Source organism: Hippopotamus amphibius, chromosome 7 (assembly GCF_030028045.1).
Source record: "Hippopotamus amphibius kiboko isolate mHipAmp2 chromosome 7, mHipAmp2.hap2, whole genome shotgun sequence".
Classification (NCBI taxonomy): Eukaryota; Metazoa; Chordata; class Mammalia; order Artiodactyla; family Hippopotamidae; genus Hippopotamus; species Hippopotamus amphibius.
In genome coordinates, this window is record NC_080192.1 from 142,148,986 (window position 1) to 142,162,327 (window position 13,342).

Genomic DNA, 13,342 nt, shown 5'->3' on the forward strand with positions numbered 1-13,342 from the left:
CTGCAGTGTGCCCCTCATCTCACTGCTGGAATGATCTTCCAGAAGTAGCGATGGTCCAAACTGATAATCAAAGCCTCAGTTTGGAATCCAAACAGCTATGGGGCTGAAACTCACTCCTTAGGTGGGAATCCGTGAGTCTGCATGACAGGTCCCCACCAGCACTTCGTGCATCAAGCCAACCAGTTCCCCAAATCCTTTTCCCTCCTGCCCGCATTGCCCTGGTACAGAACCCTGTGCCCCCCACATCACATCAGATCATTTCTTCTGCTTTGTACATGGCGTTGCTCCTGTGTGGAACACCCCAACCCTTCTCCACTCATACTCTGTAAGGCTGCAGTGTGACTCCTCAGTGAAGCCCTTCCTGACCCCCGAATAGCAGGACGACAGCCAAATGCTAAGTGCAGGGTTTTGGAGTCACACCTGGATGCAAACCCCAGCTCTGCCAGTATGGCCAGGCCATGTGGCTGGCTGGGTCTCTGCAGAATAGGAGGTGGCATCAGCTCTCTGGGAGTCTGGACCATAAGCTTCTCTCACCTCCAGCTCAGTTTCTGCTCCCTGGACAATAGGAGTCCATGGAAACTTGGGCAGCAGGCTGGCTCAGGGCTCTTCAACTATAAGGCCCTATCCTTCCTACGTCTGTCCATGTGATAGACAGGTCTTCACTTATGCTGGTCCCTCCTCCCTTCTCCCCCATCTCTACTGAGATACTGCTTCTACGTGAAGCCTTTTTCACACACACACACACACACACACACACACACCTCCAACCCCACGCCCACACCCACACTGACACACCAGGCTGTGGTTGCTGCCAAACCCCAGACGCTGGTCCTGCCTATAGCCAGTGGGATACAGACATGTTTACAAAGTGAAGTCAGTTACAAGTCATTCACTTAGAATCATCACTGAGGCCCTCATTGGCGCCAGGCCCCACAGGCCCTCAGGCAGAGCCCGGTCCAGCAGGCAGACTGGGCCTCAACACAGATAACTCCTGGATGGAGTACAGCACGATGCCACCAGCTAGACTGCCACCACCTTCTTGTGGGTCCTCCCAGAGAGTCTGTGTATATGCAAAAGTACTTTTGCCCAGAGGATAGTGTTCTGTGCACCTTCTGAATCTTGCTTGCTGATTTCACAACACGTCTTGGAGACTGTTGTCTATTGGTACACAAAGGTCACCCCCGTGCTTTATCGTGGTTAAATACTATTCCATTACGTGGACGTGGCATACTTTAACCACTCCTGCTCAAATCACCGGGGTGTTTAGGCTATTTACAGTTTTCCAGGACATCATGTCCATGCATTGTTTGCCCACATGCAAGAAAAACTGCAAGACTACGTCCTAGAATTGGAATTGCTGGAAATGCTTTTGCATTTCTTTTCCTTTTCCCTTTTTATAAATGTATCGAAGTATAGCATAGATACAGGAAAGTGCAAAAACTTAGGTGTGTAATTCAGTGAATTTTCACGAGGCAAAAACTTGTGTCACCAGCACATGGACATCAAGGAACACAGTATCAGCAGAATCCTAGAAGCCCCCTCCCCTGACGCCGCCCTGGATAATCCCTATCATGACTTCTAATGCCATGTGATGCTTTTTGTGTGTATTGGAACTCGTACAAAGAAAATCATATAGTTTGTTCTCTATTGGGTCTGGCATGGAGTTGCATGTAGTTCAAGATCGTTTATTCTCGTAGCTGTAAAACACAGCACAGTGTATCCATCTTTTCTTCTGTTGACAGACATCAGGATTGTTTCCAGTCTGAGGCTGTTATGAGGAAAGCTGCTATGACAATTCTATGTGGGTATGTGCATTTTTAATTGAGGGAAATTGTCAAATTGCCCTCCAAACATGCTTTTGTGTCCATTTACCCCATCAACAATGAACTGCAAAGCCAGTCCCCTGTCCCTTCACCAATACTGAACCTTCTCAAGTTTTCTGACCGCTACTAAGCTCAGTGGGAAAAATGAGAACTCATAACAGTAGACTGCATTTCTCCGGTGGAGTTTCCTTGAGAGCTTTTCATGTGTTTAAAAGTTCTGTTTCTGTGGACTCTGAAGGAATTTTAAATGACAGTACAGGAACATGAGCGTGTTTGTATGCTGAAGAGAGGGGCTCAGAGGAGGAAAAGCAGTGATGCAAGAGGGAGAGGGAAGGGAAGGAGGTTGGGGAGTAGTGTCAGGGGAGGGCTGGGGGAGCAGGTAACAGGGAAGCAGCCCTGCACAGGAGGAAGGACCTGCTTCGTCAGAGAACAGGCGAAGGAAGAGAAGGTGGCTTGGGAGTAGGGAAGACTCTGGGATGCGGAGGAGAGACAGGGAGGGTGTTGTTGTGTACTCTACCTTCTTGGTGACCTGGAAGCCATCTGCTGGGGAGGGGACCCTGGTGAGATGAAAAAGGTTTGGAACAGTCTTAGGGGGAAATGTGTTAAGGACTCAGCTGGGGAGAGCGACTGCTGAGGTTGCCCAGTGCACTGAGGACCCAGTTAGGATGCTGGAGTGACCCGGGACAGAGAATGGGGTTGGTGTCTGAGCTCCTGGTATTAAAGTGCTGGGTCACCTGGGCAGGTCTCTTTGTCATCTTTGAGCCTCGGTTTTCTGACCTGCAAAACAGTTGGATTAGCTCTGTGATTCTCATCAGCCATGAATTATGATCAAGTTAGTTTTCATGGTTTTGTTATGATTGAGAAAAATAAGGGTGAAGAATGCATTGTTTATATAGTTAAGTACAGTTTAAGGACTATCCTTTACTCGGTTACTCAGAGATTGCATCCTCCTAATTTTTTTTGTCAGATGTCATGTCTTTTAGGAAGAGATGGTGAGAGCAGATGGTACATTATACTCTAACTTGTGAGAACAAAACGTTGGCAACCCTATGGCAGCCTCTCAAACTTGTTCTGAAATTTTACGGTCAGTGAAATCCCCAAATCTGGGAATCTCTGGATTAGATGTTTTCGGAGGTCCATTCCATCTTGGATAACCATGGTTCTACAAGGACAGATCCCCTTTCCATGTTGAACTTGGAGGAGTTAGTTTCAAGGCCTGGTCAGAAACAGATGGTTGGCGAGACTCCTGTTCGCTCAGTCCTGGGCCTGGCGGCTGCCAGGAGGCAGAACCCACAGCAGGCAGGTGGACTCTTCTTTCTCCAGACCCTCAGCATCCCTCCCCAGTCACAGGCTTGCCGGCCCAGGCTTTGCCAGCTCTTAGGTATTTCAGCCTTTGGCCAGAGCCCAGCTGTGGAGCCAAGAGGAACAAAACAAGTCTGGAGGCTGCCTTCCCTGTCCCCACTGCTTCCAGGGTGGATGGGAGGGCCGGGGAGAGCTGACTTGGGAGAGGAGAGCTTGCTGCCGGCTGAGGCCGGGGTCCAGCCCATCCTTCCTGCCTTTCTCTTTCTCCCGGGACTGAGCTCACTGGCTGGAAGCCACACAAAGACCAGAACATGCTGTAAACTGACTAGCTGCTTGACCCACAGACTGGTTGACTAAATGGCCTAATCAATAATTGACTAGCGTGTGGATTAAAGAATCGCTGACCCACCAATCCCCCACCTGCTGGGACTGATCCACCACACTGACAGCAGGCATCCTCCTAACACCCTCAATTCTAACACCTTCAGTTCCTTTGTCTGTAAAATGGGGCAGAAACTGAGGATGAGAGAGGGGAAGCAGCCCTGGCTGGCACAGGTGGAGCCAGGCTCCAGGTCTCGGACTCACAGCCAGTGCTTCTTTCTCCCCATCATCTCCTCTTGGGAAACAGGCACTAAGAGCACATGAGTCCTGTGAGTGGATCTGGGTGGTGCAGGGGCCTCGGCAGCTCCCACCAGACACAAAGGGGATGGTCCGCTCCTTCCTCTACACACACACACACACCCCTTCATGGTGGCTGCGGCTGCCTCGTGTCTACTGTGCTCTGCTTTCTAGCTGTGTGTCCCCAGGCCAGGGCACGACTGCTCTGTGTATTGCATCTTCAAACCTTCCAAGAGAGAAAACCAGGCTGTGTGTATGTCAGGTCCCCAGGCCTGGGGTAGAGGGGGCCTGCCACCTGGCCTCCAACCTGCAACTTTTGCCAAAAGGAAAGCTCCAAGATGAGGCTGTGGATGTAGTGGGCCCCTGGAGGCTTCTCTGAGGGGATGTGTACTTGGCGGGGCCTTGAGAGTCCAGGCAGGCCAGCCTGTGGTGCTGTGGGAGTGAGAGCCCTGCTGTGTGCTTGGTGCTAGGGGACCATGGAGGGACCAGACCACCCCTTCCCCTTTGGTCCCACCATTAGGCTGGAGAGACTGACCCACAAATGAGAGGACGCACTGTGCACCTGGGCCGCAGGGGAGGCACAGGTGCGGGGGGAGCAGCGGGGACCTGACTAGCTTGCCTGCGGAGCTGGCGGGAGGGCTGTCTGGGACCATTTCTGCAGATGTCATTGGAGCTGGTGTTAAGGGGCAAGTGAGAGGTAGGCGTCCAGGGGACGGAGGGGGCATTTCAGTGCTGACGACACACCTCATCCACCTGTGCACCTGCAGCGGGTGCCCGATAGATAGAATAAGCCTGGGAGGAGACCTGGGACGAGGCAGCCAGCCCGGCTTTTCTCACGTCAACAGCTGCAGAATTCCCTGGAGGCGGCATCAGACCAGACTACTGGGTGCCACCCGGAGCATGTGATACGGCAGGTCTCCGGTGGGGTCAGAGAGTTTGCATTTCTAACAAGTTCCCAGATGTTGTTGGCACCGCGGGTCCAGGGATCAAGCTGTGAGACGTGCGCATCTAGTCCACCCTCCTCGTTTTGCAGGAAGAGAAACAGACCCAGAGCATGGAAACGACTCTTCCAAATCACGTTCAAACAACCAGAGCGCATGCCTCCAGGCTCAGTGCCCTCCACCACCTCACGAGGCCCCCCGGATGGACGCCCCAGGGCCGCTGTCCTGAGAACAGCCCCAGAAGAAAGCCCTCGGAGGCCAGTGTGGCATTGAGCAACAGCACGAAGTGCCTGCCGGCCGGGGCAGGCAGCCTTCCAGGTGTCCCTGTGGCTGCCCAGGCCGTCTGCCTGGCCAACAGCCTGTACCTGGAGGAGCTGCCAGCCCAGCTTCCCCAGTGACCCAGTGTGGTGCTGGCGCCAGCCCAGGCGGGCAGCAGGGCCAGCGGGGCGGCAGCGCGAGCGGTTGCCAGAGTGACTGGTGGAGAAGCATCTTGCAGGGGGACTTGTGTGGGCCCTGCTGGGCCTGATCGGGGACCTGCCGGGATGCCCGCTCCTCGCGCCTGCCCTCTGGGGAGTGCCAGGCCCAGCCTCTGTTGGGCTGCGCCGGGGGTCCCACGCTGGCCCGGCTCAACGTAGGAATGGATTTTAAACCCTCCAGCTCGCAGCTCAGAGCTGCGCACAGCGGAACTGGGGTGGGGACGGCGCAGCCCCGCTTCCCTCGGCGGGGCTGGCCCCTCCGCCCGCTGCTTCCTGGGCACCAGGGGACTCCTTGGCGGTGGCGCCTGCTCCCCGCGGCTCCCTCTCTGCCAGGAAGCCCCTCGTCGTCCCCATGAAGCCCCCGGCCCGGGTGCCGTCAGTGCCCCTCCCTCCCTGGTGCCCCTGTGTGGCCTCTCTTCAGCCACATTTGGTATCTTTACCACTTCCTGTCTCTACCCTGAACCGGGAGCTCTGACCTCAGAGCAGGCCCGTGTTGATTGGGCCAAGAAATGAGTGCACTGCTTAGCCAGGATGAGTTGAGACAATGCCTTGTGCCCTGATTTGTCCAGAGCCCCTGCCCGGACACCCTTCTGGCTCCGTGTCACTCAGGGGTCCCCGCCGGGTCCCTCGGGTCACTCCCGGGGCTGCTGCCCCAGCGTGGGCTGGGAGAGGGGTCGTGGCTTGCAGCTGTCTTCACTGCCTTTCCGTCTCCCTCCTGCCGGCAGGAGTGCTGAGAGGTGGGAGCCTGCTCGCCAGGAACCCAGGAACGATGCCTCTGCTCGTGCCGCCACCGAGGGAGCCTCCACGGAGACTTGAGGCAGGAAGACGGGAGGACTCGGCCCCTCCGCAGGGGCGGACAGCAACAGTCCCGGGTTTTGCTGTTTCTGCTGCAAGGCAAGCAAGTGTGTGATGAAGCCCGGGGCTCTGGCAGCCACTGGGGAGAGATGGGTGTGACGCAGCTCCTGCCCTCACGGACTTTGCTCACTACCCGTGTGACCTTGGGCAGGTTGCTTAGCCTCTCTGAGCCCCAGTTTCCTCTTCTATAAAATGGGGATGGTGAAAATATCCACTTACAGGAACGTTGTGGGGACTAAATGAGGTGATGCGCGTATACATACTTGTCAGAGGTGCCCGCCACGTAACCACTCATAAGTGATGAATAGAAAGGCCGTCCTGTGACAGGGAGGCTCACGAGGAAAGTAGTAATAATGGCACCGTTGGATAAATGCAACGAGAGAGGAAAGCACAGCAGGCTGTGGGCATCCCGGGGTGGGGGAGCTGCCCTGGAGGGAGGAGACTTGATGGAGGTCTTAAAGAGGAGATCACTAAATGCATTGTAAATAAGCAGATGGCAGAGAAGAGACAAGTCTCCCCAGGAAGAATCCCAAATGACATGTAGAGATAGAACTCTCCAGGGAGTGCAGCTAAAGTCCTCCCCCCCGAGTGTGAGCTGGACGTAGTGACTCACTTCTAACACATAAAGTATGGAACGCGAAATAAAAACTTTGCAGTGGAGAGAGCACGCAGACTTCATCAGGTGACAGAGGCTCACCGCACTGTCATAAGTCATGTAGACATCGCAGGTCCCCGAGGTGAGGCGAGGAGGCCACTGCCCCTGTGTCACTCTTCCCTCGGTTCCACAACCCCAAGTCTATCCGTGAGCATTGTCAGACAAACCCAGACTGAAGGACACTCTACAGAAGACCTGACCAGGACTCTTCGGAAGGGTCAAGGTTGTGACCATCAAGGAGAGACTGGGGAACCATCACAGCCGGGAGGAGACTAGGGAGGCACAAGGATGAGGTGCACCGTGGAGTCCAGGATGGGATCTGCAAGTAAGGAAAGGGCGTGTGTGTGAAAACCCATGAAATCTGAATAAACGCTGCAGTTTAGTCTGGAGTGTTGTCCTGATGTTGATTTCTTAGTTCTGACAAATGAACTGCGGTTATGTAAGAGGCTGACCTTACAGGAAGCTGGGTGGAGGATGTGCTGGCACTCTGTACTATCTGCAAGTTTTCGGTGAATCTAAAATTATAACAAAGTAAGAGAAACTTTTCTCAGTAATTCGCTGTAAGAGATGAATCGGAGCAGGTTTTCCAGTGGGCACGTGTGTGCACCTGTGCGCGTGTAGATAAGGGGACACTACATACCGGCCAAGGGGCTGGAGGGGAAAGCATGGAGTTTCGGGGAACCGTGAGTATGGCTGGATCCGAGAGGAGGGAGTCCTGGGAGGCTGGAGAGAGGCACGGCCGCTTCGGGGAGGCTCTGTTCACCATGCTGAGGAGCTTGGGTTCCCAGGAGAGGATCTGGGTTGCACCAGGCAGAGCCGGCACCCCAGCTCTCAGGAGAACCCGACGCCTGATTTTGCCCAGTCAGCGACCTTCTCGATGCATAGGACTGTCCGTGGCTGTTCCCAAGCCCCTTGCCCTCCTGAGCCCTCCCATTCTTTATGACTTAAGTAAAACAGCTTCCAGCGCTCATGTGCAGCCCTCCTCCAGCTGGAAATCTGCATCCTTCCCAGTATCACCAGGCATCCGCCGAGGGCTCCATCTCTCCTGGTACCTCTGGCTCTGAGGACTGCTTGTACTAATTTTTCCTGCTCTTCTCTTCTCTTGGGCACATCCTCACCTTGGATGAGCCCCCATCCTTCATGGCCAAGTGTGCGGACACCTTGAGTGAAGGGCACGCCGAAGGAGGGGGCATAAACGATGACAACACGAAGCAGAACGACCCTTTTATAAAAGCCCGGGTCCCCTGTCCTCCAGGGGTTGCTCTCCACATGCAGTGCTCCCCGCTTCTCTCCTCCCCGGCTCCCTCAGCCCCGATCGCTCTGTGAACTCTGTCCCACCCCGACCCCACACGGGGCAGGTGCTGGGGACTCTCCCTCCACAACTAGTGACCCACGCAAGGTGGTTCTCCCCCAAGAATCGCTCCGCAGCCGGCTCTGGGACTGGCTGTGTTTTCTCCCTCGCCACCAGCAGTGACTGGGGATATGTATTAGGATTATAATAAATGTAGGGACCGCCCTGCGAGGGGCGAGCTCCCCAACTTGAGATGCATCCAAGCCAGACAGGGCAGAAATCCTTCGGGGTGTGGAGTGATTCCTGCCGAGGGTGGGCGGGCTGCTGGGCCCCAGGGCCAGTCCTGAGAGTCTGGGGGCTCAGGGGCACGCTGTCTCCACAGCCTTGGGGACCCCACAGTGTGACAGGCCTGCAGCCTGTGTCACTGCCCCAGGCAGCCCGTTCCCACATGGAGCCACGGCCTTCTCTCCAGGAGGTCCCTCCCTAGCTCCCGCCTGAGTTGGCCATGCTGCCTGCCGTTTGCCAGGTACTGCGCGTCCTTGAGAGGCAGGCTTAGCTTGGCACCCCGATTCCAGCACAGACACCAACCCAGTATAGTGAAGAGCCTGCCGGGGAGTCATTCTGAAGTTCACGGCCCTACATCAGGGGTCTACCAAGATGGCAGCCCCACAGGCTGGCCAAGGGCCTGGGGAGAAACTCCAGTTCCTCTTCTTCGGTAAATGCCCTTCGTCTTTTCTCGGCCACATTCAGCAGCAGCGTGGGTCCCCAGTCCTCTCTGGCGCTGGGCAGCCGCTGTGACTGGCTCACGCAGGGGTTAACCCCCAGGGACGTGAGCCTCAGCAGGACATCCTCACTCGTCACGCCAGCCGCCCTGCAGGGCCTGCCTCACACTCCCACTTCCGGCCTACAGGCTGCCCACCGCTCTGCTCTTTCCTCCTGGGCTCCTTCACGGGGCTCCCTGAGGCCTCGGGCCCTGCAGGCACCTGGACGCCCTGGCACTTGGGCTCAGGCGGAGGCTTGAGGAGCTGTGGCGGCTGCCAGGTGACACGGCACATCACCTCCTGGAGGAAGATGGCTTCTCGGGGTCAGGGCCCCCGGCCTGCACAGCGATCGCGGGTCCGGGGAGGCCTGACTCTCTCCCGGTGGGAGCCTCTGACCTCTGATTTGTCTCATCTCAAGGCCTGACCCCGGATCTCAGGCCACCAGAGTTAAGAGCCGGCACACATGAGCTGTGATGGTGCGCCCTACGTTTACAAAGCACTTTTCCTCGTGACCACCCAGGCAGGGACCACGATCTTCATAGGAGGTCAGTTTCTTCAACTCTAGCAGGAGAGTAATCCTACCTCCCTAGCCAGGTAGAGTTAAGGGTCGGAGGTGGTGTTCCATAAAACATGGCTCTCGTAGTCAATCAAATTATCCTCATCCAGACCACGTGATTTTTTTGGCTTGGCTGGGCCCAACCTTCCCCTCGTGTCAAGAACCAGCTTGTGTGTGGTGTTGAGGGTGGAGGCGGGGAGCTTTTCATTCTATGCCTGAGGGAGAAGGGGGCAGCTGGGGACCTCACACCGGAATGGCACCCATTCCGTCCAGTGGGGTTCTGGATGTGGAACCCCACTGGCAGGGGCAGGGGCCAGAGTCCCACGAGGCTGGGGGAGGCACCTCCAGAACACTGGTGTAGGATACAAGGCCATTGAGTTTGTACTGCCCGGCTGGCAGGCGCCAGCCTCTGCTGAGGTGGTCCCAGGGCACTTTCCGAGGGCACCCCGTCCTGCAGCCAGGCCTTCGAGCATTTTCGGACACACGCACTTTGCTGCTCAGCCGTTCAGAGCAGGGCTTGGAGACCATTCAAACTCCCCACCCTCTGGCTTCCTGGCTCTGTTCACAGAGCTCTGGGCAGGGAAGGAAGGGAGGGACGCGGTGGGTGTCACAGGCTCAGAGCATTCCTTGGGGTGGAGGCAGGTGGGAAGGGGTGCTGGAAGCTCCTGGTCTCACAGGGCCCACTGAGGGCTTTGTCTGGTACCCCAAAAGCAGGAAGTGCCCCACCCTGCCTGTGGGTGGGCCTTGCCCACTTCCCCCGCAGAGGGACACACCCAGGCTCTTGGCCCCAGCAGCCACTGGGCAGGCAGCAGTGGTCACAGTGAGGCAGCCTCCTTTGGGCCCCAGCCTCAGTTTCCCCTTCTGGGGTATGAGAGGACCTTGTTGGTATGGTGGTAATAGACCGGCAGAAGTGCAGATAAAACAGCCCAACCAGCCTCTCTGGGTTCCAGCAAATGTCAGCTAGACTTCAGATGGCCTGGCAGTCCAGACTGGGGAGTGGGGTTGAGGGGCATCTGTTCCTAAGATTGCCGCATTCATGTGTAACTCCCACTCCTCATTGAGAGGGCATGAAAGGGTTAAACGACCCCACCCCCATCCAGAAAGTGGACATGGTATTCATTAATTCATTTCAACAGACTCTTGCTGATGGCCTGCCCTGAACTGGTTCCAGGGTTCCAGAGACAGCAAGCTTTTGCTGCCTTCTCAGAGCCCACCGTCGGGGGGAGGACAGGGGGGGAACGATAGGTGACCAGGCCCTGGGGGCTGGTCCAGAGGGGAGAGGAGGATAGAGGAGCCCAAGGCAGAGAGGCACTTCCTCCTAGGGTCAGAACCCTGCCTCGTGGCTGTATTTGAGCTGAGCTTCAAAAAAGAAAGGAAAAAGGAGGAGTAAATGAGTGTCTGTGTGTGTGTCTGTGTGCGTGCACATGTGCACACGTGTTAGTGTTGGTGTACTGGGCGGGGGCAGAGCTCCAGAAGAAAACGAGTGGGTGATGGAAGCCTGGAGCATGAGGGGCTGGGGGAATTGGTCTCCAGTTTCCACACACAAACAGGTGGCAACTGGGAACTCATTGACAAGACCAGATTATCAAGGTCCTTGCAGGCTATGCTAAAAGGTTTGCATTTTATTCTGAGAACCAAGAGCAGGCAGTGGCAGGACTTAGGGGAACAGGCAATCACATTTGCAGTTTAGGACATTTGCACGTTAGGCCTCTGACCGTAATGTGCAGCGCAGATCAACAGGTGCAAGGCTGAGGGCTGGGAGTCCAGTCTGTAGGCAGCTATAGTCATTCCCTGCTGCAGAGAAAAAAATGGGGGTACCTTAGTTTTCTATGCTGTGTGACATATTACCACAAACTTAGTGGCTTCAAGCAACACACATTTATTATCTTAGTTTCCATGAGGTAATAAAAGAGGAGTCCAAGCATGGTTTAGCTGGGTCTGCTGCTAAGGGTCTCATTCATCTGCAGTCAAGGCAGCCTCGGGCTATGTTCTCACGTGGCGGCTCGGCTGGGGAAGAGTCTGCTTCTATGCTCTCTCAGGTTGTCGGCAGAATTCCTTCCCTCGTGGCACCATGACTGAGGGCCAGACTTCTTACTGGCTGTCCGCTGGGTGCCATGCTTCGGTCCTGGAGGCCACCACATTTCCCTGCCACAGGCCCTCTCCAGAGACAGCACCTCGTGCAGCCCTTTCCTCCATGCCAGCAGGAGAGACTCTCTCTGGTCAGCCAAGGCAGAGTCTTACCTGACAGGATGTAGTCATGGGAGTGACCTCACCTTCCGCATATCCCACTGGTGAGAAGCAAGCCACAGGTCCTGCCCACGCTCAAAGGGAGGGGCTTAAACAGGGCATAAGGCCAGGGTGGGAGATCATGGGGACCATCTTAGAACTCTGCTACCACGGTGGCCTCCTTCTGTTCACTTGTATTCACACTCTTCAATATCTATGGAACCCTGAAAGGATGATTTTCTATAAACCCACACACCTAGCTGGCCCCCTTGGCTGGGTGGGGGCCTGGAGCTCTCCTCCCCCACCCCCCCCCCCAAATATCCCGGGGAGGTTAGAGGCTGCGACGAAGTTGCACAAAGCTCTCGTTCTCACATATCTGTTCCTCTCCTGGAATTTACCTGAGGGCTAAAAGGCCTCATCAGAAAAATGAGACCAAGATCTGACCAGCCCCTCTCCCAGCAAGTGGCCCACATCAACCAATCATAAGTCTGCCTTCCTCAGGACACAGTGATTGGTTAAAGGGTGAGCATGTGACATAAGCCAGACCAGCAGGGCTTCTTCTGGGACTGGTGCTGGGGCTGGCAGGAACGCTGGTGCCTTCCTCTGCAGGGCAGCTGTGAGGGTGTGCCAGGGCCATAGATCTGTCCCTGTGCAGGGAGTCCGTCAGCAGCAGGAGAGACAGGCCAAAGCAGAGGGAGAAGAAGCAGAGCAGACCTAATTAGTGCCCTAATGCCTAATGCTCATCTGCGCCCTGGGTGTCAGCAGACGTTCTGTGTGAGCAGGTAAATGCTCCCTCATTTTTTTTTTTCTTTAGTTGAGCTGGGATTTCTGACCCTTGTGACTGAAAAAACGTCCCAGAATTAAAGCTCTTAAATTTCCCAGTGGGTATCCAGCACTGCGGTCCAGATGGAGGCAGGGGGAGTTGGGCTTGGAACCTTCTGTGAGGGACTTCCCGAAAGACAGCATTGGGCAGGTGACGTGAGAGCCCCCAACACATTGTGGGAAAGGCTGTTGGTCCCATTAGGAAAGTGATTAAAGTGAGTGGAGGCTGGGACCATGCTCTTCAGCTATCTTTTAAAAATTATTTATTTGTTTATTTATTTTATTTACTTATTGGCTGTGTTGGGTCTTTGTTGCTGCACACGGGCTTTCTCTAGTTGCTGAGAGTGGGCTTCATTGCAGTGCACAGGCTTCTCATTGTGGTGGCTTCTCTTGTTGTGGAGCATGGGTTCTAGGCACGCGGGCTTCAGTAGTTGCAGCACATGGGCTCAATAGTTGTGGCTCACGGGCTCTACAGCGCAGGCTCAGTAGTTGTGGCACACGGGCTTCGTTGCTCCGAGGCATGTGGAATCTTCCTGGCCCAGGGCTCGAACCCGTGTCCCCTGCATTGGCAGGTGGATGCTTAACCACTGCACCACCTAGAAAGTCCCTCAGCTATCTTTTGAAAAAAACAACTTTAAGATATAATTTCTGCACAATGGGCTACATCCACTTAAAGCGCACAATTCAGTGCATGTTGGTGGATGTAAATACCTGTGAAACTATCACCGTATTCAAGACACAGAACATCTCACCGCCCCCAAACTTTCCTGTCCACATTTGCAATGAATTTCTCCCTTTGTCTGGTCTGCGAGCAACCACTGCTCTGCCTTTTGTCGCGATAGAAATTCATGTAAACGGAACCACATGATATGTACTCTTTCACGTGTGGTTCCTTTCACTCAGGCTCAGTGTTTCTGATATTCATCTATGTTGGTGAATGTCTTAGTAATTTGGGCTTCTTGGTTTTTGTTGAGTAGTGTACCATTGTATGGACATACCACATTTTATTTATCCAT